The sequence below is a fragment of the Paramormyrops kingsleyae genome, chromosome 12, assembly GCF_048594095.1.
Source record: "Paramormyrops kingsleyae isolate MSU_618 chromosome 12, PKINGS_0.4, whole genome shotgun sequence".
Taxonomy (NCBI): Eukaryota; Metazoa; Chordata; class Actinopteri; order Osteoglossiformes; family Mormyridae; genus Paramormyrops; species Paramormyrops kingsleyae.
This window is the reverse complement of record NC_132808.1, coordinates 21,280,915-21,304,602: the sequence shown is the minus strand read 5'-3', so window position 1 is coordinate 21,304,602 and position 23,688 is coordinate 21,280,915. Positions and strand designations below refer to the sequence as shown.

At 53.2% G+C, this 23,688-nt stretch overlaps 1 protein-coding gene across 13 annotated transcripts in view; it reads right to left on the bottom strand.

Annotated features, from left to right (window-relative positions):
• The window catches only part of LOC111848705 (nuclear factor 1 B-type), a 106,822-nt gene that overhangs the window by 37,534 nt on the left and 45,600 nt on the right, over window positions 1-23,688 (bottom strand). The gene's annotated exons all lie outside the window — the stretch shown is intronic.

Here is a 23,688-nt window from a genome sequence, read left to right as displayed (position 1 = left end):
TGCATAAAAACACCATTTCAGAGGGGCGGAGTGAAGCGCTCTTTCCACAGATGGCCGGTTTTGGGGTAGGGTGGGGTGGGGGGGGGAGGTCACTGACCAAGGATGCTTGCTGACCCCAGGGGCTTCGACGGCCATGATTTCATTGCACGTTCCTAGCTGCGCACGGAACTTCTACAGATGCCCCAAAAACAAAAGCAATCCGGCCTGGTTCTGGGTGACGTGGCCTTACGACACCTTTGGGAGGCTAATCTTGCTCGGTGTGTGCCCAGTCCTCCCGCCTGCCCCCAGGGCTATATCCTGCTCTACTGGGCTGCCCTACTCAGTAGTTAAGGTGAAAGCGCTCAGCAAGCGCCGGAGTGACACAAGCATAAAGCATCTGGGCCGTATACGACACAGGCAGCGGTGTGATTTACCGCTCCGTGTACGGTGACTCGCTCACATACGTCTGTCAGCTGGACGCAGCTCTTCAAATGAGAAGCATCAGCTCGAAGCGACTGCATCTTTAACGTGAGAACCTAAGGGAAACAGCTGGGAGGTGAACTCACATACCCTGGTGCTTATTTCTGTTCCCTCATCCCCCTTACAAAGAACTGTTTGGGAGGTACGGGGGGGGGGGAAAAACATGGTGGGGCTTATTTTTTTCCCTAAAACCCGACCATTAAAGAGCAATGCAGAAACGGAATGTTCTTCACTCAGTATCAGCTGTAAAGGAGGGGGAGTTGAAGGGGGGGGCACACCATACGTTGAGTGGAAAAATCCCCCCCCCGAGTTAACCCTTGCAAGGCTCCTCACAGCAGTTCAGCCTCAAGGAGCTTCTGCAAGGATTCAGAGCTGCCTAGGACTACAACCCGGCTATCAGATCTGCCCTAAGCACCACATCACCCTCCGTCACTATCTCACACATCCTACGATTCCTACATCTACTGCAAGTCAGGACTAAGTTCTTCCCTATGTTGCTCAGGGGTACAACGGCCCGACAACCTGGTGCTCTGCCTGCCGCTTTATTTCCACAATCGGACCGGTCCTCCACAAACGACAGAAACGCCCCGAAAGGTTTCCAGCAATCAGCCGTCTCTCTAGCCCAAGTCACAGCCGACGAGATAAACAGAAGCGGGAACAGCCGCTGACGTCGCGATGACACAGACCTACCGCTGCAGCCACGGGGAAGTTTTAGTAGACGTCAGGCAGTGAGGTTTGCTTTTACAAAACCAAACAAATGCACAAATTCCAAAGAACAGGGTGTAATTAGGAAAATAACAATGAAGCTAATAATAATGATTTGAGAGAGACAATAACATAGAGCAGTGTTTCCCAATCCGGAGCTCGGGGACTGACAGTCGGTCGGTCTGTCTGTGGGCCCTCGAGGGCCGGATTGTGAAACACTGAGATAGAGAGAGTCGAGGTATCCATTAGAAGCAGCTACGATTACCAAGAGACAGTGAGCGCCCCCAATGGCATGCTGGGAGGCCAGGGGCCCAACGGGGAACTTCCTTTTCTTAGAAGGGTACATACAGACCAAACCAAAGTAAAAAATAAAAACACCAGAAGCGCTCCGGACAAAGGTCATGTGGTGTGGCGGAGAAGCACCGGAAAATGGGAATATCACCACCCCCATTTTATCATCATACCATCGTCTGCAATATATTTTTGTTTGCTTTATGTGTATCCTTTAGGGTCAAAGTGCGCAGCGCGCCTCAAAAAAATAACCGCCTTATTTTTACCAAATGAGGACATGCGGTTTTCACCCTGCCGAGAGAGCAGAAGGGACGACAAACACGGCTTCCCGTTTCTGTATAATTCCGATTCATTTTTCCGAGTAACAGCATTGGAGCATTAGCACCTTAGTTTCCTGGAAACCACGGTTTGCCTGTCGGGAGCGGGGGAGGGGGGGGGGGGTGTCAAGCAGGAGCACATTGCAGTTATCTACCCAGATGACAGTTGGTGTGGGGGGCACATAGTGACACAGTCCAGCCCCCATTTACACATTAGCGGCGCAGGCAGAAACAGACGCAGCTCGCAATGTCAGCCTTCCCCCTGAACACCAGAGGGCCGGAAAAATTCTCGCAGGGCCGAGTGCATTGTGGGATATGTCCAAGCACACGTGCACACACAGCCGAAGCGGACTGGCTCCTGGTACTGGGAGTCTTGAGCTCACAGCTTGGTGGCGTAGAGGGGATGTGGGACCCATACACACAGGGGGTCAGCCGCTCGTCTTTCTGAGGTGATTTAATGCAAACCACGATGGCTACTGAGGACCCACTTTCCTAAAGACCTTGTTTACAGCCATGTTTCTGCCGTAGGGGGAAAAGGGGGCTTCTGGGAGGCTGGAATGGTGAGGGCAGGGTTCAGAGCCGCATTGTGCAGGTGCGCCTTGCAGGCTCGCTAAGCAGCCGGTGCCCTCACCCACTGCTTCACTGGCAGCACAGGGGGCACCAAGGGGGGGGGCTGGGGCTGTGTCTCCTAGCAGCTGGCAAGCAGCCCGGGTAAAATGAGGCTGGCAGACAGAGGGCTGGTTGTCGCTGGCAATGAGGGGTGGTGGAGGGGGGTGGGTAGTTTTGGGGGTGGGGGGCTTATCAGCATTCCGTCTGAGCCCCTCTGCTCACAGACACACAACAATGCCCTCCACCCACCCCTGCCTGGCTCTGGCACTGCCACCACCACCATTCAGACCCCTCCTGCCAGGTGGATGGCGTGCGACCTCATCAGACAAAGAGAGGGGACCCGCCACCCCTGATCTCGCTGCTCTGAACACAGCAACGGGGAAGCGAAATGGCAGGTGGCGAGTCAAGACCGAGCTGCAGAACTTGCGGGTCCCTCCGACAGCCCGACCAGCAGTGCCGATTGCCAACCCCACCAGCACACAGACACCCCCAGCGAGATCTTGCCAGACTTCGGGGATTCACGTTTCCCGTCATTGCAGAATAAGCTGGGTCGAGCTCCGGGAAAAACTGAGGAACCAGTAGCCCAGACCAGAACTCTTGTCTGGATGTGCGACCTGCTGCGACACCCTCCTCAAAGGCTCCCTGCAATGGGTGGCCCCAGATCAGTCAAACGAAACACACACTCCGCCACGTCTAGGCAGCTGGAGATAGATAGATAAGACAGGGGCGTAAATAAACAAGCCTGACTCTGACTCCAGAGCCGTGTGAAGCTAAGGCAGAGGTGTGTTAGAGTGCTGCCCTTTGTGCCGTGCAAAGCGGGGGAGGGGTGTGGGGTAGCTCGTACCCCTTCCAGGCTGGAAAGGGAGCCCCATTAAGGCCGTGCCCCATCAGAATACAGGCCACGTCTTCCATGAGACGCTGACGTTTGGGCGGCGACTGACTGGAAATGCTTGCGGAAGCTGAAAACTCCCTGCCAGAGCGCCCCCTGTTTGCCAACCCACTTTATGCAAGTATGCAGAAGAACGACCCAAAGCTCATGGACGCGCGTGGACACACACACACACACACGCGCAAAGCATGCATTACATATAAGCAGTGAGCAGACACGTACACGTACTCTCACCCATGCACACGCACAGACCTGCATGCACACACACACACACACACACACACACACACACACACCCACATGGACCCGCACAAACACGCACACACACACACACACACACACACACAGGCGCTTGCTCCGTGCTGTCGACATTTCGGGAGGACCCGTTTGGCAGCCATTTTAGACACAGGCTGCGCAGCGTACATGTGCAGACGGCCTCCCCTGGCAGGGCCGCACGGTGGCCCGAGCCAAGGCGAGCCCCACCATCGGAGGAGGCGGCTTTATGGAGGAGTGCTACAGAAATATCTGCTAATTACAAGGCGCTCACGCCACACTGTTTTAACAATACAGCTGTGTTCATGTAAATGTTTGACTTGGCAGTGCACTCCACCCACTTTCCCCTGATCTGGCTGTGTTTGCGGAAGGGCGGGCCCCCCCCTCCTCTCCCCCACACGGAGCGGCCCGTCCATCCGTCCATCCACGCACGGGGCCCGGCTGGGGGATCGGGGTTGGGGGGCGGGAGGGCCGCCACGTCCTCGCACTCCTGGCTGTTATCGACGCCAGCCGAGCCAAAATGACTTCACTTCACGGGGCCCCGACTGTAAAACTAACAACCCGGCTTGGCCGCCCCTCTCTTGCCACTCTGTTGACAAAACACGGTGGAGCTTTATCACCAGTGCCGCAACCCAAACAAGATCTCGGGGGGGGGGGGGGGCGCGAGAGCGTAGAATGCGGGGGCCTGATCCTGTGCTGACGTCCTGCGTGACGCCACCCTGACGTATGTCCCCGAGAGACACGCCGGCTACCCCCCGCCCTGTCCGCCCGCATCACGCCCAGCAAACCGATAACACTCTGCTTAGTGCGGGACCTCGATTGGCCCACAGCGTGAGCATTTACGGCTGATGTGCAGATCTAAGTTCAACTCCAATGGCATGCCTCTGGACTATACCAGCATGGAGATAATGAAATTACTCCATTTTTTAATGGACATGCAGAAAAAAATGGGGGGGGGGGGGGATTCTGCAATGTCTCCCAGGCTCCCCTGCCGCTTTCATGCCCGTGCAGATCCGGGGACGGCGGCAGCCCGAGTGGAGACGGTGGCATACGTGCCGTTATCTCCTGATCACAGGCGAGTTGCAGCATGCGGTGACACGCAGAGAGCATCCTTCCCCCCTCATCGCAGCTGGGGGAACCATGAAGGCTGAGCGTCTCGCGGCTGATTGGCCACATCTGTGCGGGGGGGGGAATGGGATGAAGATGGTCGGCAAGGTGCTGCACCAAGCTGGGTGTGAGCCGTCCAGTGCGCGGACCCCCTGCCCTGGGGACCAGGTAACCTGACTGGCCATCTGGAGTGACCTGACCCCCCACCCTCAACCTAAGAACATCCAGCGGAGGCTCTCAGGCACCCGCAGATTATTCCATTACCCGCTTTCCACTGGCTCGTCCACGAGGCCTTTTATTAAAGCCTAATGGGGACAAGATGGTATTTCTTACGAGCTTAAATCTGATTAGGTTAAAGTTCGTTCTGAACCCCCTCACCCGCCCATCCGCCCCCGCATTAGCCGGCCTGCACACACACAGACCTCCGTATCAAGTAGCTCAGTGCCAGCGAGGCTCTGGACCCCCGGCCCCGATTCTTGGGGCGTACGCTGCCCGACCGGGGCTCCGCCAAGCCTGGGCCCAAGTCAGCTGCTCGTAATGAAAGGGGAGCAGGCCGAAAGGGGGGGGGGGGAAGGGACAGAAAGAAAGAAAAAGAAGTTTCCAGGCAATGAATTGAGGGCCGAGGTGGAAAGGGGACGGTGGGGGTGGGGGGGGAGGCGCAGGGCTGAGGGGAGGGGAACAATGCCCCCCGGGCGAGACGGCGGCGGGCTGCCTAATGAGACGCACAGTTTGAGACGGTGGAATCAAGTGCGACTGTAGCGGGATCACGGCGGAGCGGCCCAGACTAAAACAATGTCGGGGGGACGGAGGAGGCGTGCGGGGGGGGGCTTCAGTGGTACCGCGGCCCGCAGCCCTCACAGACGACCCAGTGTGCAGAGACTTGCCCCCGCAGACGCTGATGTGCATATTAATGGCCTCCTTTGTACATGCGGCCGGCCCCGGCTTTTCGTGGCCTTGTTTTTGTTTTTGTTTTTTTCAGACAATGCCGTCTCCTTCTCAAGGCCCCCCCCCACCCCCCTCCCCCGCCCCGCCGTAGGGTAAAAAGGGGGACCGTTTCAAGACGCAAAAAGGGGGAAACAGACGTCCCATTCAGGAGGACGGGCCCGGGAATGGCCTCCTTCCCTAGTTCCTGGAAACGCCGCGTCTGCAGTACCGCCGCGTTGCTTTAGCGGAGATAAATTCGGAGGCGACCTCGGCTCCCGACCCGGGCCCAGCAGAGCTCAGGACCAGAACATGGCCTGATAACCAATTCAGTAATAAAGGTTCTAAGAATCGTTATTTTCCCAGGAGATCCTTCAGAATCTGCCACTATGGTGCAGGTGACCGCACAGCATTATGGGATATTGTAGACTGTGTGTGTCACATCCCAGGTGATGCTGTGGCAATTTCCATCCTGTGGCTCAGCAGTGCGGCTGCACACATGGTTACCGTCCCGTGCCTCAGCTACCCTGCACCGATGCCGCTGAAGCCACATCCAACCCCGGGCGAACTCCGTCACCGCGACCTGACCCCCCGCTTGGAGCTAAACATGATTTGCGGCGGCACTAAAACCCACCCGCCCTCCCCCGCTCGTAGGCCGTAAATCCGAATGGCGGAACAACATATGTATTAAAAAATGGTTTGTTTTATCGCCGCTTAATCGCCTGATTGAAGCGCCATTTGCATTTGCTTTGGCTCCCCGGTCCCCGCGTGTCGTGCGGATAACAGGACAAGAGGCGAGGCCGCATTCTTCTGGAGCCATCTCCGCACCCTGGCCGACGGCCAAGCCCCCTTTGTACGGAGACGGAGAGTGAGAATATAGATTTAATTATGCATGCATATTCCCGCTCATTGTGGGGGGAGCCGAACGATGGACCCCCCCACCCCCACCCCAGCCCTGGGAGGAACCCTAACGAGCCGATGCCCGGGGCTTGGAGTGCAGCCAAAACAGTCCATTAACTCCTCAAAAGTTGTTAAGAGGTGGGGGGGGGGGGCTGGAAAAAGGTACGAAAGGCCGAGTCTGACTGGGCGTGTTTTGTCGTTGTGAATGAAACAGCAGGCAGCTGGGGTGGGGGTGTTGTGTGGGTGTAAGAGGCTGGGGATGGGGGGGGGGGCGTGTCCCAGCCGGCCGGCGCGGCACGGCTGCGAGCAGCGGGGACTGCTGGTGGGAAGCGGCTGAGAGGCTAAATGTTAGCGCGCTGCGGCACAAACACACCAGACAGAGCGCCGTTTGGCAAAAGGCGACTCCCCTCGCCCCCCGCCTCACCCCGGTTAATCACAAGACAAAGGCGAAGGCCCCTTGTGATGAGTGGGCTCCTGGGTTCAGTTAACCCCCCCCCCCCCGTGAGAAAAAGAGAGCGCCAAAGCTTGGGCGTACGCATCAGGACCAGCCGGTCACCCCGGCAGTGCCAGGCCAGACAACCCTGTCACTTCCAGGCTTCAGATGCACCGTAAACTGCGGCCCTCTCCGCAGCGTATCGGAGGTCCCGCGATGTGCCTGTTTCAAAGTCTTCGGAACCGGGCGCTCTGCGGTGCCAGAATGTTATCCAGAAGTCGACTGAGCCCATCCTGTTCCACAATCTGAGTTAATAACATCGTGCGCTGACCCTTTCTACACAGAACAATCATGCAAACTAAGAGGCGGCCTCAAGAGGCAGCACCTGAAGACGGGTGTCCTCGCAAAGCGGAATCATGGCCAAAAAAACAAGACAAATAAAACTGCTCACAAAAGTAACTGTTCCCAAATAAAAGAAAAAAATCCACAACTTGGTAAATAGGGAAACAACCGCACCATTCCAGGCTCGACCATTAGCCTTTAGGAATGCCTTACAGAAAGCCGCAGGATTCAGCCGTGTTTAAAGAATGGCTGATAAAAATCAGGATGGAGGCCCGCTTTAGTGACACCCACGGCTATATATACGCATACTGAGAATAGCCCCTGCTTCACAACCTGGGTATCCTGCACGTTTCCTGGTGCCACGTGTCATTCAGCCAAGGACATCCACACTCTGCAAGGTCCTAAACACCTGCATCGCGCCATATCGGTCTCTACTGCGCTGAATTTCTGCTCGCGAAAGGTGTTTGCATAATTACCTGTGGCCACTTGCCTTTCAGAAAAAAAAAAACTTCAAAGTCGGAAAATGACACCAAACATCCGCCTTATACTTCACGCTATTTCACCGTTACACTGTTTATCTGCATGAGAGGATTTATCTGCACTGGTTCTAAAGGCCCAGAAACCACACTCTTGGTATTCAGAATCCGGCACAGGCGCTCGGAGATAAAACGGCAAGATAAACCTTCTGGTAGAACTAAACAATCGAAAGTGCATCTGTCTGATCTTTGTGTAAAATGTGCCTCGACTTTAAAGCTATGTCCCTGTATTGTTAGCAAGTCCACAGAAGAAATATGGCCCAAGCCGGCAGTGGGGATGCATTATGGGGTACAGAAGGCCCCGTGTCACTGACGATCAAGCGTGCGTGATAATCAAATGTGCCCTGTGAGCTGGGTGGATCACGGTATGCAATCAGGCCATTTAGAGCTAATGAAAAGCGCTAACTCACAACGTATAGCGTCCCTAATAAATCTCCCACAGGGCCGAGGAACCGGATTAACTACCCCTATTGTGTTTCCAATTGTCTGGGAGCCGAGAATCATCCACTCTCCAGCCTGGACTGACAGCATGCCCTCCGGGGTGGGGGCTGAGGTGGCAAGGCGGGGGGGGAGGGGGAGGACTTGGCCAATGGAATGCAAGCTGGTAAGACAAGAGGAGGCGGGGCAAGCTGCTTTTCTTGGCACGCAGAACGCCCCCCTCTCCAGCTGACCAAGAGGTGACCATGGGACATTACCTGCCACCATTTATACCAGTCCCTCGCCCTCCTAATTGGGACCGATCAAGGATTTATGGATGACACCAGTGAGGCGCTGGTTCTGACCCAAAAAGTTCACCTAGGTGTCTGAAACCTCCTCAGCTAAGAGGGCAGTGAAGCAGAAGGAATGGGAATAAAGAGAAGAGACACCATGACTCTGAGGACCTCCAGACCAGGAGTTCACACCCAGTCAAAGGGGTATAAAGAGCCCCATTGAAGGCTGAGGTTTGGCGACCTGACTGGATGTACCATGGTTTCCTTGACCAAATAATACACTTAGGACCATGTATTATTACCATTTGGTAACATAGATAATGATGATAATCACGGTAATGGCAATGTTAACGATAACGATCAGCACTTCATCTACGCCACCAGCGGGCTCGAATGCCAGACCCTTGTCGTCAGTCAGGCCGGCCAATCAGTAACCATCATGATTATCCAACATGGGTAAAGGGGCACAGGACAGCAGAGCCTGAAACCCCAGGTCAACCCCACGGTGTGGACCTGAAGGTGGCCGCCATTTTTCCCCCGATCTGGCCGACTCTTGGCCCCACCGCACCCCCAGATACCAATCTCAAAACATCTCGGAGCTCTCCGGTTGGCCCGTTCACTGCTATACGAGCGGCAACCAAGTGAAAAGCCATGCTTTGCTGATGGATCAGAACACCACAGGCCCAGGCTAAATCAAACCAGGCACTGAGGCCGGGGTGTGGGGGGGGGATGGGGGGGCGGTGCCCAGGAAGACAGCGACCCTGAACCCCAGGCCCTACTTCATTGGATTAGAAAAAATAGAGAGACGCTGTTTAAAACCAAGGGTCAAAAGTTCTTCCCTTGATTTCCCGAATAATGGAACCAAGCTGGAGCGAATGTGGCACTCGGACGGCTGCCTCCCAGGGCCTCGGGCAGAAGCCAAGAAGGGTACGAGAGAATCAAAGCTCTCCACGGCGACTGGGCCACTCTCTGTCTGCGGGGCCGCGAGAAGTGCGTTATGAGGAACAGCCAGAGGCCTTTCGGGGGGGGGGGGGGGGAGTGGGGGTTTGGAGAGTGCGAGGGCACAGATGTCCAGCAGTCTCACCACGCCCTGCCGTTTTACTGTCGGAACACTTTTCTTGGATTCCTACAGTCGACATACCCGTGGATAAAAATCTGAAAACATTTCAGCTGTCAACATCAGCTACGCAACAATAAAAATAATAATAGCTATAATTTCATAAGTCAAAGGAGCCCTGATTTATAAAACGTGTGCATTATTAATAACACCAGTGACACCCATGTGTCGCTACAGCCGCTCCTCCTGCCCCCACCACATCCCGCACTCCTGCAGCTGCCTCACAGAGCGGATCCTCCTCGCGCCGCCTTCCGCGGCAGCAATAACTTGCGGTTTGGCCACGGGGGCTGTGTTTACATGGGCAACTGCGCGGACGGGAACCACCAAATTAATTTCAGATCCTCTCTTTAAAACCCATAAACAATGTTACTCAGATTCTGGCAGTGGGGAACGGGTCGCTCGGAGAAGGCGGAACATCTCCCTCTGGGAGGAAGCCTAGTAAAGCCATCCACAGCTATGCTGGTGATGTGGGCTGCACATCCCGCCCAGTCAAAGTCACCACTTCCATGTGAAGAGCTACGTTCTGCTTCCTTCTGGCACCTTCTTGTCTAACACTGTGTTCCATTCACCTCGAAAGGTCGGAAGTCGGAGCTGGGAATGATGTCACACCCGAGTTAACCGCGTTCCAGTACAAGAAGTCGGAAAGTCATTTAACAATAACAGTTCCAGCTAGGTTCACCGTTAGCCATCGTTAACAATTTCAGCTGATAAGAAGGCATTACGGGGAATGTTGCGCATAAAAACACCGTAGCAACATGTCCATATTTAGCGGTTGGATACTGCTGTGTCTATGACTGATTTTCGCTTCTGTGGATGAAGAGTGCAGCCATCTTGGTTTCTGGGATGGGGGTTGTACAGATTCCTCCAAGTCAGAACTCCGACTTCAGGATGCGCTCCAGTTCAAATTTCTGACTTGGAACTCGGAAATTCCAGTTTCCCAGTTCAAATGAAACGCAACATAAGACCTCCTCAAAGCATCATAAATACCATGCTCTTCCCTTTGCCTCATTCACATCTCCATTTTTTTCAGCATTAAGGGGGGGGGGGGGGGCAGTTGAACTAGGTTGGTGACTCTGTACTTAGCTACCCTGTTCAGTTCGCTAGTGTCCTTAGCGAGCCACAGAGAGACTGGAATGTTCCAGGTCTGTGCAAGAAACTCAACAACAGGCCAGGGTAAGACGAGACAACTTGCGCAAAAGAGACAAGGCGACCATTGAGGGCTGAAGGCAGTATCGGGGGATCCAGTGCTGTGGCCGACCTCGAGTCCCTCCACCAGCACCGCTGCTGCCTGCCAAAGAGGGAGGAGGGACACGGTGGAGGTGCTGTGGCAGCGCGAGCGGGAATGCCGCCCGACGTGCAGCCGGATACGGCTCTGCTGGCCTGTTGCCAACACGTAAGGAGCTGCTCCGTCAAAGCAACCTGTTCTGACTGGTTCTGAGTGGGGGGGGGGGGGTCCAACCATGACATTGGCTTGTCTAGTGGCTGGCAGCAGGCCGGCCAACCCACAGTACCTGGGTGCCTAGCATTTGTGCAGCATTCCCATTCTAATCAAAATACCCGCTTCAGATATGGGCAGTTAATGTGTCAATGAAGCACTTAGCCCTCGATCCCCCCCCCCCCACCCCGAAAGGCAAACCCGGCTATGGGAAGGTCTGGAATTCCCCGTCTGCACCCCCTCCTTCTGGGGGTGGGGGGTGCCGTCAGGCTGCCTTGTCTGCATGGGCCTTTACACTCGCCCCCCCCCCCCAGCCAGCTTGTGGCTTTTCATCCCCTCAGTCATCCAAGCGTGTCCTTTTCACTTTATCAGCGATGGGGGGGCTGTCAGCTCTGGGGCTCGCCACAGGAAGGGAAATCACAGCGGCTCAGGGCCGGGCTGTTTACCTTCCACCCCCAGCCCCCCCCCCCCCCATCCAGCCGGACTCGCTTTTGAGGCGGCCGGCCCGGATGTGCGCACGGGCCTGCTGGAGCTGCCGGTCCTTTCAGACCCTCAGCGATGGGTCAGGAGTGCGGGTTGCTGTTTGCTCTGAAATTCCAGCAAGCGCCTTCGTCCCAGGCTCAGAATTATGCGCTCCACCCCACCCCGCAGGGGAACAGAGAGAGAGAAGCAACATTCAAATTCCTGATTACCGCCCAGGTACACCACCATCGCGCGAGTTCATAATGACAGCCTCTAGCCATTTTCCACAGACTGTTTAACGGCCTTCTGTGTTTTTTACATTCATGTCCACATTGCACGTTCAGCTCGTTCACCCAGACTACGAGCACACAGTGTCCCCATGTTCAGGAAGATAACCTATCACTTCTGTGCTGGGTCATTGTCTCGTTCCGCTGGTCCGCAGTGCCACCTGGACTGAAAGCCGGAGGTATGACATGTAATAGTAATCGTTGTTCATTCATAATATTGTATTAAACAATTCAGTTGAGGCCCCATTTTAGCAGAGGCCCCTGCGTTTCAGCCCGGGTGAGCCTGTAAGTTATAGTACTGCAGTAGCTGACAGGTTCAGAAAAGCAACACTCCCAACACGAGAGGATGTAACAAAGAGACGAAGAAAGTGTTTACTGAATCTGGCGCACGGGCAAAGCGGGAGGAATGACAGCGTGGTGGCAGTAAGTCCACGGCGGCACGTGAGCGGCTCCGGGAGGCCAACACGTCGCGGAGAGCGCAGCGAGTCTGCCTGGCCACCGGCAACCAATCAGGTGCAACGTTCACAGGCTGTCACAGGAACATGCCGCTCCGGGTAAACATACTCTCTGCAGCAGATTTTACGTTCCAGTGAATATAGTCGTCATAAAAGCCGGGCTGGGGTGTGCCATCACGAGATACCGGAAGGCATATCAAAGAACCCCCTGCAGAACTAAATGGCGTAATCCAGCTTCCTGGCAAACTTCGACTCCTATGCCTCACACCTCTCGGATGTTCATGCCTAACTCAGGAATTCTCAAAGGAACTTTCTCAAGCGCCGCCCAGGAGCAGCAAAGCATACCTGGCGTAGGACTAAGACTGCCTGGCCCGTTTCCAAACCTTCCTCCTTCCCCCACCACTACCACCCAGGGGCCGTGGTGCCCCGAGCCAAGCCGCACACGCTTGGCAGCACTCACCTGGAACAGCCCAGGACCACTTCTGTAAACACAAGCCGGTGCGCTAGGCACCAGACACTGACGGGGCTGAAGCCACTAAACACAGAAGGGCCGCAACCACAGGTTGGTATAACACTCTTAAGGTAGGTTTTTTTTCATTGACAGAGGAAATGCCATCAACTGCCCGTGCCTGTCTTTCTCACATGGAAGTGGTCTATGCCACATTTCTCTGGGTTGGTCATAGGAACAAGAAAAAAAAAACATTTCAGAGATGGGATGTAGGAGGTGTGGGAAGAACGAAGAATGACATCAGCGTGAAGTCTCACAGTTACATCTCGCTGCTTTGATGACGCATCCAACCGAAGCGACTTACCATATTTATCCAGTTACCACCTGGAAGGCATTCTTGCTGCAGAGCTTCATGTACGACAGTAAGGGACACCTGAACTCGACCACCACCAGGCCACCTCTGACAAGGTGATGCCAAATAACCATGACACAGCTTATCCCCAGTTTCGGCCGTCAGGCCGCTTCTCCAACGCACAAAGGACACCAAAAAAGTTGAACCCACAAGAATGGTTCCCAAACTCTCACCATTGGCGGCTCACTTAGCCTTGGATCATGGTGAAGAGATCTGACACCAAGCTACCTTATCTTGCCGTGCGATGGAACGCGGGGGGGGTTGGCGGGAGAGGGCCGTATCCGGCCCCAGGTCCCAACCCTCGCAGACACAAAGGTAGGAAATGGCTGTGACCACAGTGAACATTGTGAGCAGGCCGGTAAATAACACCCCCCCCCCCCCCCACCAGCTCAATCCTGAAGCTTCACCTCCCGCTCTTTATGCACATTTCAGCAGAGGAAGCCATAAACACAGGGACGGCCCATAAACCCGGTCTCTGGAGGCTTCGGCTGAGTACAGACTCCAAACAGCCCTGGTACCATGACCGTGCGGCAAGGTGATCCACATAAGCACCGGTAAAGTGGGTGCAGAGAGGCCTCCGGGTCACTATTTCATCTATATTATGAATAGAAGCTGGTCCAGCCAATCATGCTCACGGCTGACACACCTGCCCTGGCCCCATGTGATAGGGGCAACCCTGGAGCACCTTTACAGACTCGCTTTGTCATCTGTTGAGTTTGTTTGCCCTGCTGGTCTGTTTGTTCCTTTGTTGTGCGCAGCTGCGCAGTGTATTTGCCTATGTTTAGGCAAAGAAATATGCACGGACGTCTGAGCAACTCCAGTGCAGTCCAGGGGTGCACACAAGGTGAGGACCGGCCATAAATCACGGCATAATCCGAGAGCGCAATCCTGCAAGGATGAAGTCCATAACCTTGGAGGACGTAAATAAACACGTGGCTGAAAGTGACCGTTCCTCCAGCGTTCTCCAGCAGCATTAGGAGTCCATTAGCACTCCATAAAGGAGCCCTTTCCACAGCATTCTGCAGCAGATTAACCCTGACCTCAGGCACAGCGGCTCATCGGCAGCAGGTATCCATCGACCCTCCCCCACCGTCCCCAACAGTACCTCTCCCCAGAATATCTCGTCATGAAGATGAGCTGAAAAGGTCAGTCATTTCAGACCGCCCAGTTCCCCGTTGGCCTCTCATTCACGCTCTATCTCGTATTTTTGGGAGGGTATGGAAGCGCTCTATAGGAGGTAAATGAGTGCCAGTCAGTGGAGTCCAACGGTTTTTCAAAAAAACAAGAACAGGGTGGATGATGTCGCACGGGTTAATGAGAGCCTTAATCGACAAACCATTTAATGGAGGATAAAGTGGGAGAGGCAAGGATGCACAGACATGATAGTGAAATGGGCGCCAGGCAGCAGATTAAGTGTCACTCGGGGTTGTTGACTCAGAAGCTTAGATGTCACCAGAGGATCAGCGGTGCAGGAAAGAGCGGCAAACAAATTACATGGGATAGGCACTAACTTGCTGGGTTAGCTTCTAGTCTCTGGTTTAGCCGTCATGCCACAGCGTGCGGGCTAATGCACCTCAACGTCAGAGGGATCTTCGGGGGTGACTGGGGTGTGGCTTGTGGGTGAAACAAAAGCAGAACGATGTGTGCTTTTGCTGGGGGCCAAAAGTGAAGGAGTGCAAAGGCTTCCCAGTATTGCGAGGAACCATAGCTTAATGAAAAACCAGCCTGACTGCATGGAGTTTTTTCAGAGAGTAAACAACCTGCCATCACCTTAGATAACCTTGGCAGCTGCTGCTTAAGCCATGCCAGCAGATGTCTCCTGCAATAGCCCTTCGCTAACGGGGTCACTCTGCTCGTAAAATAGTGCTCAGTCTGACACGGAAGCCTTCCTGCTACCTTCCATGGGTTACTCTTCAAAGTTGGTGCTGTTCGACCAAGGTACGGTTAAAGAACGCTTTCGGCAATGAGGAGGCTTCGGTCTATTTTTATTCAGGAGAAGCTCTGGTGTGACATAGTAATAGTTTGAGTCAGTAAGTGACAAAGAACATGCACTCAGTGTGGCCGGGGATTTAATTTTAGCCCCCACACCCGGACATACTGCCCCCCCAGTCGCAGATAAGAGCATTCTTGCTCTCTGCCCCCCAATGTGGGGTCTCTGAAGGAGACACTGAAATGCAGCATCTCAGAGTGTCTTTGTGAATTAGGAGTGTGACGACTTCAAAGAAGCTGGCATGGGCATCTTGCTCAGAGGTTTCAGATTCCGCGCTGCACCAAGAGATGCCAGCACCAGCCTGAAGGTGACCCAATGCCAAAACACAAGCAGCTCGAGTGTCCACCCACGGCGGCTTCACCAGCATGGCACACCATCACAGATGGATAGCACATATCCATAGAGTTACCGCTCCTGAGTTCTTTCTTCTTGTTTGTTTATTGATAATGCCGGCTTCACTGGCGTGCATGAGTGACGCCTATCCCAACATCGTCACCTGGTATCCGAATGCCAATCCCCTGGCCGACCGATTGGATCTCAAGAAGCGCAGGATGTCTGCCACCCACCCTTGCCATCTGCTCACTGCAACCAGAGAAGCAGGCCTGGGGGGTGGGGATTCGAGCAGGGTCCACATTATGTGCTAGCATTTTCAACCCACAGGACAAAGGATAAGGATCAGCATGGTGTTATCTCCTCTGTAGAGTACTTTGGCACTGTATAAACATAGGGGCACTCAGTGTTGTGACTTTTGAAAAGATGATGAAGGAGGCAGGGGTGAATGATTACTAACTTTGTCCATCATAATTCTGCTTTCATTCTGGCTGTGGTAAAGCCTGGATTCTCTTCTTTGACTACCGAAAGGTATAAAAGGACTTTTACCAATGACCATTCAATCCTAAGGAAGTCAACACTAATTTGAAACAAGTGAAGTTCCTGCGCATCAACTCATCATCATCAACACAGGAAATATGCAGTAATGGTACCACCAATAAAGTTGACGAATCAAACAAATGAAGAGCAAATTTCCAAAACTCACTTAGTCCACGGGATATGTGGACCAGATAAGTTCATAAGTAAGTACCATTTCTGTGGATTTTGTAAATTTAACAAAAGCTCTTTGCTGGACTACATGAGGATGATTGAGTTTGGTTCCCAATCCTGAACCACATGACGAGGAAGCCTGACTGAGGGCGTTATGGAGATTTGCTCTTCACTCCATGACACGGCATTGTCTGTGCAGACGACACAGACTAATCTGTGTCCCTGACCCCATTGGCCCAAGCCTCATTAGGGACACTTGGGGTCGTGCTCCGGAAACTCGGGTCACAAGAACAAACCATGTCAGGGACCCCTGGAACTGTGGAGGCTGGGCTGTTTTCAAGGCTTTCAAAGGCACTTAATAATGCCCGCCTTGCCACTGAACTTACAAACAAAGGAAAAAATAAGCTGTAATGGGGAAGCAGACGGTGAGCTGAACGGGGGCCCTGGTTCAAAAGGAAACCAGGTCGAGCTTGGAGACAGAAGCCCACACTGATCTTCCCTTTGAGGGTCTACCCACAGTCTAGCCCCATGTCTTGTTCCCCTTGCAAAACAAGACATTTCTTACAATGTTATAACACAATGCTTCCAATTCCAATTAGGCATCACAGGGCATAAGCAAGATCCCAAACCCCCCACATGTAACGGAAACACAAGAGGCTTCTGTCCAACGCTCCAGGTGACAAGTGTCGATCTGGGGATAAGTACTGCTTGTGTTTGTTGCACCAGCTTGGCTCATGACTAACAAGCCAACGCTGTGTGGGCCGATTTTGGACAGCGGAAGGTCTCCCGGTTGTGGATGTGGATGAGACCGCAGAGGGTAGGCCAAAGCAGCTTAATTTGTACACAGATTTGGAAGTGAAATGGTCCAAGAGTAAGGACCTGAGGAATGTCTTTAGGATGTCTGCCACTTCCTCGGGAAGCTCCACCGGGAATCTGTACATCCCAGTCCTCCAAGTTACACTTCAATTTCTGCAATATCAAGCTTTTTTATAAAGGTTGTTCCCCAGGGCCAATCTAATGATGGTTTCTACTCAAAACTACTTGATGATCACACAATTAACTATTATTAGAGCTTAATTACAGTATTTGATATTTTTGGAGCTATTATAAATGTTTGCTTTAGTTTTTCTTCTGAATTGCAATATGAAATATGCTGTACAAATTGCACAAATTGCATGAATATTAAGATGATTAAATATAAAAGAGATATTACATTTTACTGAAAAGTGATGTACTGTATATACTGTTGTATATACTGCAAGTGACTAACAACAATATAATCTGTCTTTGATAGATTTTGTTAGTCATTTGCCGAAGGCTGTGTAATGAAGGAGACATGTTCAGATTTAAGGGGCAATCAACGGAAACTGTATGTTATTTACAGTTTTGTAGGATATCACAAATTCATTGAAAAATATTGTATGTCCGGAACACACAACTCAAGACAAAATGTGTCGAGGTACACTTTTACATAACATTAACAGTATACATTTTTTATTAGTGAATCATTTGGGTCTTTAAAAACACTACTGTTACACTGATTGTAGCTGAAAAATCGGTGGGTAGCATACATAAAATATAGCTCATTGTAGTTTCGCTGCTTACGTATTAACAAAATTTTAAAAAAACAAAGTAAACGACATGAGCAAAACTACGTCCATTAGAGGTTCTGAATGTCGGTTTTGATTAATTTTCGGTTAATTGCCCAGTCCTAATAAAAAGATTTAAGTCTTGCATTTATCAGATTCCGGAATGTCATCCACACTTTAACCTCATCTTGGACAGTCCAAAGCAACATCATCTGGTTCAAAGATGCTCTTCAGAACAATGCAGGGAGCATGGCCACATTGTGCGCTCGATTAAATGATTACGGCCATGCCTGGAAATGGCAAACAGTCACAATCCATGCATTATGTTATATGTAATTGAATAACCTGAACTAATCCATGCAGGCTGTTCTCCATGACTCTGGTTCATTGAGTACAGGTTTTTCCTTTTATTTTAAAATTATAAAATAACATTCTGGAAAGTTAGGAGTGGTGTTATCGCTCATTATTAACCCTTTGTTTTCCCCCAGAGAGCAGCACGTCATAATTGAGAAGGTGTCTGATCCTGTTAGAGGGACTTGGACGTCCCTGAGAGCGAGAATCAAAAGGTTTTTCTTTTTTCATCAGGGATAGAAGCTAAATACCAGTTTAAAAGCAGTGAACCTGAAAAACGCCCCAAGCGCACTGTTATGTATCTGGGCAGCACCGTCAGTGAGGCCCGACCTCCTGCCGCACTGAGAAAGAACCCGGCAAGGCAACCATTGCCTTGGAGCTTCTCAACAGGCTGGGCTCCCTGCTGCCACGATTCCTGCCGAGGATGCAGTTTCGTCTGACCTTTCACAGCTGTCAGGAGGGTCCAGCCGTATGGACGGCACCGTCCAGGAAACCGAGGCCAGCTGGCTTTGTGGATCTTGGGCAACCAGTGGACTGGACTGGCTCCGAGACGCGGCCTCCTTTCAGGGCCACACTCGCCGGCCCGGTCTCAGAGAAGCAGTCCAGCTGGACTCCGGCCCAAGGGAAGGAGGACGCAAGCGAGTGCCGACTCCAGGCCAAGTGGGCCCCCCCTCCCCCGCCAGCCAGCTCCACACGAGCAGTTGTTTCAGGTGTCGAGATTCTCTGAAATGGTCCAAAATCAGACTCGGAGGGAGCCAACGAGTCAACGTGCCAAAGGATGAGCCGGAGGATGCGGAAAGCGACACGGCACAGGAAACTCGGAGGGGGGGCGACAGCTCACCCCCCCCTCTGCCTGCCTTCCCAGGCATCCATCTCCCAGTGCATCCAGCAGCCAACCATGGAATCAAAACATGCCACCCGCGCACTTGCTTCCACCACCGAGAACCCCCCCCCCCCCCTTGGGGTGACGGCATCCGCACTGGCGACGGACGGAGCGTGTGGGATCCTCGGGGTTCCCTGGCCCCTCGTTCACATGCTGGGGTGGGAGGAGATGATTACAGTCGCCGCTGCAGTCAGGCACCCTTGCGATGACAGCTACTGTACGAGCGCGAGCCCCAAACAGCACCCCCCCCTCTACAGAAACAGAAATCTGCACTGGGGGGGCCTGTGGTCTGAAGAGGGGAGGAGGCACTGCTGGCTGCTGCTATCCGTCCCAACACCCACCGTGCACTTGGTGGTGGGGGGGGGGGGGTTACCCATATGCAAGCTCATCTACGAGCGTTAATTTTGGGACGACCCCCGGGCGTTTGGCCCCACTGGCTACAGGTCGCCCTTGTCCGCTTTCTGGGGGCTTTCTGGACCTTCCCCCAGCACAATATGGGCCTTTTTACAGCCGTGTGCCGTGATACGGTTATGGATTCTCAGACGTGGAGCTTCTGGGATGGGGGGGGGCGACAAGATTAGGGGCTTCCTTAAGCCCACCATACGATACAGGGCCGCCTTCCCTACCCCACTGAGGGCTCTTTGTCACTGAGCCGGGGGGGGGGGGGAAGGCGATCCGCAAGAACAGATTACGGCATAAGAAGAAAATGGATGAGACGTGACGAGACGACGATCCGCAGGGATAACGTGAGGCCATTTGTTTATATACGCACCACGTTCAATCGGCGTCGCTACAGGACCCTGCGGCCCACCTGCCGCTGCTCATCTCCATGCGGGGGCGCCCTACCGCAGGATCGTACGCCAGCACTGCTCCAGCGGTACCTGAAAGACCATTGTGGCCCAGTGGCCTCCCATGGCCTCCATGCGGTGTGTGTATATGCTCATTGTTCTAGCCTACTGACAGCGGAGGGAGGGGGCTCTTCTCCGGAAAAGGATGGGGAGAACTTAGTCAAACAACAAGCGCAACCGACTCGCTTCCTCGGAAGGCCGTTAAGATAGCTGCTATTTACACAGGTGCATCGTGAAGCGGCCTGCAGGCACTCGGGCCGTGAGCGATGGGCGCTGGGGCACGTAGGCCAGCCCCCATCATCGGCAAGCGAGCATCATTCAGCCGCGGGGCTTCACAGGGGTGTGCAGCACCGGCGAAGGTACATTCCCACGCTTCCCTCGTCCTCCCCCAACCAGAGACACAATTCAGGCCTCAACGTCCAGGGCATCAGAAGCTATGCTAACGGTAATAGCTGTTCCACAAGTGAAGGATGGGTGGGGCTGGTCAGAAGGCTAGCAGAAGCCCTGGCTCGCAGGGGGGTGGCGGGTGGGGGGCGTGGTTACGTTTTTATCAGCAGCTCGCTTGCACCTTGGCTGAACCTAAATCCTGAGTGTTTACCCAAGCACGGCGGCTGTGAGATGGCTCTGCGATCCCCATACACTCCCCTCTGCGCTCCGTCCAAAAGCCCTCGCTCTGTTTGCGTTCCCTCTTAGCGCTAACAATTTTCACCTGCCGCCGTTGTCCCCACCCCCCACCGACTCCTTGCCTTTGATTCTTTGGCCCCGTCCGCCCGTACGACTCATCGGTTTCCCACCTCCGTATTTTTCCCTTCCCCCTACCCTCTTTTTCTTTCGGACACGGACGTTTTTCTTCTCGGTCCTCCCTGGGAACAATGAGGCGTCTACAGGATCAGCAGACACAGTGAAGGATTTCCATTTAGCACCGCGCTGCCCTGGGGGAATAAAACATGTATGGACACATTTAATCTCCCCGGGGCTCTCTGGGGAGGACCCCCGCAACACTGACAGCAGGCATAATAGTGTTTTGTCTCTGGGGTTTTGTTAAACGTCCAGGGGCTTATGGAAACATCAGGCGTCACAAACCCCCAACGGACCTCCCCCCCCCCCCCAAACCCCAACAGAAGCCTGGGTGGGAGAGTCTGGCCTGGCCCTTTGAGGCTGGTCCAGCAGACGACAGGGACCACCGCTACCACTGTGGCCTACTACCAGGGGCTTGGGAGAATAAGTGACGGTGGAAGGGGCGGGGCTTCTGTGGAATAGGGGAGGAGCCAATGGTGGCAAGTTGGAGTCCTATAGGCTGATCAGTTTGTTGGTTTTGGGAATGGCAGAAGCAGGTCATTAGCTGATGATCTTTGGCCCTCCATCCAGCATCTGCCCGGCTGGGTCATCCCTGGTCTCAGTCCAATAACAATATCTGCTTGGCTGAGGCTCTCTGGCCCACTGACAATTATCTAACAGGGGCTTTTGTGCTGCGGAGTTTGCTCTACTGAAGGAGATGCCACTGTCATCTGAATAAAGGGGGAAGATAGGGGAGAAGAAGAAAAAAGGCGGGTTTCCATTATTCCAAGGGCTGTCGTCCCCCCAAAAGAAAAAGCATGGGTCACTGGTGCCCAGTGTCGGCTGACTTATGATAACTCATAAAGGCAGTGTGGGACTTTTGCCAGTGAAGGTGTGCGGACAGCGTTCTTCACTGCACCTCTGCAGCTCGGGCTTCAGACGTGTTCACCGTTGGGCCCGAATCCTCAACACACTTTACAGAGATTCCCGCCACGATGTACTCTCACGGGGGTGGGGGGGGGGATTCCCAGGATGACGCAAGTTTGATTAATCGTCCCGTAACTAGTTCAAATCCAGCCATCCAGAACTGAATTAATTAGGCCTGAACTACGCAGGCCAGTGACACATGAGATGTCGGTACGAGGCGGACGTGTGTCCCTGTGGCGGCCCCCACCCGCCCCCTCGCTCAGATCACCGAGTGACCTCACCGCAGAGCCCTCCAAACACCCGGCGCATGCTCTCGTCATCGAGAAGGCAGTCTAAAAGCGGCCTTGATGCCACACACATCACAGCAAGACACGCTAACCAGCTGCTCGGCTCCATCTCCTCCCGACACTGTTTGCCATGTATCCACGGCTGGTCCGACTCCGTTGTCTGTCTCGCCTCCTACATGCAGGACTTACAGATGCATTTGAAAGGTGCAGGTTAAACTCGCACACCTGTTTAAGGTTTGAGTCGAACCAGTAGAGCCCCGATTGGCGTTGCAGGCTGGCAAACTGCAGACTGAAGTGGGCAGGGTCCTCAAATTAGCCAGGTAACTGTCCTAGGTCCGGCCTAACAGCCAATCACAACAATCTGTTGACTCCTCCGCTCTTGCGGGATTCTGCTATTGTACTCTGGAAAAAGTGTCTCTCAGTTTCCTTATGTACAGGAAGGAACTTTAGCACGCAAACAGGCTATATATTTGCTGCGGGCCAAGCTGAAATGGGAAAGGGAGAAGCGGCCTGAGCAGAGCCAGGGTCCTCTGAGGTGAACGAAAAGAATTTAGGTCACCCCATGTGAGACTTTTAACCACCTCAGTCTGTCACTTGGTGGAAATAGCAGCGGAGGCCAGGAGGGGGGGGTCGGCGGAGCGCAGGGTGGAGACCGGCCGTCCCTCAGCAGCGTGCACGTGTGAAACGTGGCCCTACAATTCTCCTCCTCTATCTCCCTCCCTATTCCCCTCTTACTCACGTTCTTACTTCATCTGTTTATCAGAGCCAGGACAACACCATCATCTAAATTTTTAATTTCAACAAGAGTCCCAGATGTCGCTCCCGTCCTGTTGAAAGTATGATCCACCTGTTCCAGGATCAGTCGGTTCCTCCTCCCTCCCACCTCCCTCCCCCTCACCACCAAGAGAGAAATACCCCCCCGCCCACCCCACCCCCCCATGGGGCCCGACTGAACGGCAAAATGACAAAAACAGGCAGACAGAAAAAAAGAGGGAAAAAAATCCTGCACAATGTAAACACTCTTATAAAGTCAGGACTCATTATATAAACACAGGCAGAGGACAGATTCTATTCAGGTTCCCAGACCAGGGGAACAAAAAAGCCAAGTTGCCCTGCATCCTCACAGACGGCGGGAATAAAATCCAATTATCAGAGCCGCGGTGTTAACATTCCAGCAGTCTGGCAGGTGACAGCTCCTTCTTTTCAGACGCGCGCCGCCACTAACATGGGATAATGTCGGCCTGCAGCCCCCGACAACCCTCACCCCCCCAGCGTCAGCCCAACAATGAAGATACACACGGAAGCCAGGGCCTAAGCCCTCACAAAGCCCTCCACCAAAATGAAAGAGTTTGAGTAACTGGATGGACCACTGCAATTTCACTTCTTTACTTAGCTTGCAAACCTGGGTCAAAGAAATCCCCAATCCTCTGCTTGGCAAAGTAATACATTAAGATACAGCAATACAGGGAACTTGTAAACTTTTCAGACATTTTATTTGACTTCACATATTTTGATATTCCATTGCTTTATAGTCTCTACTTTGACTGTAGCTATCAGAGGAAAACAAGCTCAGATCCAAAAAAAACCCACATTTCCTACTATTATATGCGTGGCAAATCATAAACCTTCACAGTAAGTGATTCTTGACCCTTATCCATTCAACCCACATCACTAGACTTAAGCTCAGTTCAGAGATCTTAATTAATTAAGCCTGAGTGAGGTGCTCATTTAATGCATCACACGTTTTAACTCACACTTAGCAAAAGCTGAGGACCTCCAATGACGATAAACCATTTCGATGCAGCGTATGCATTAACATACATTCCCGCAATTTGATTATAGGTCGCATTCAAAACTCAACAAATAGCTGATTTTATAATTAAGTGT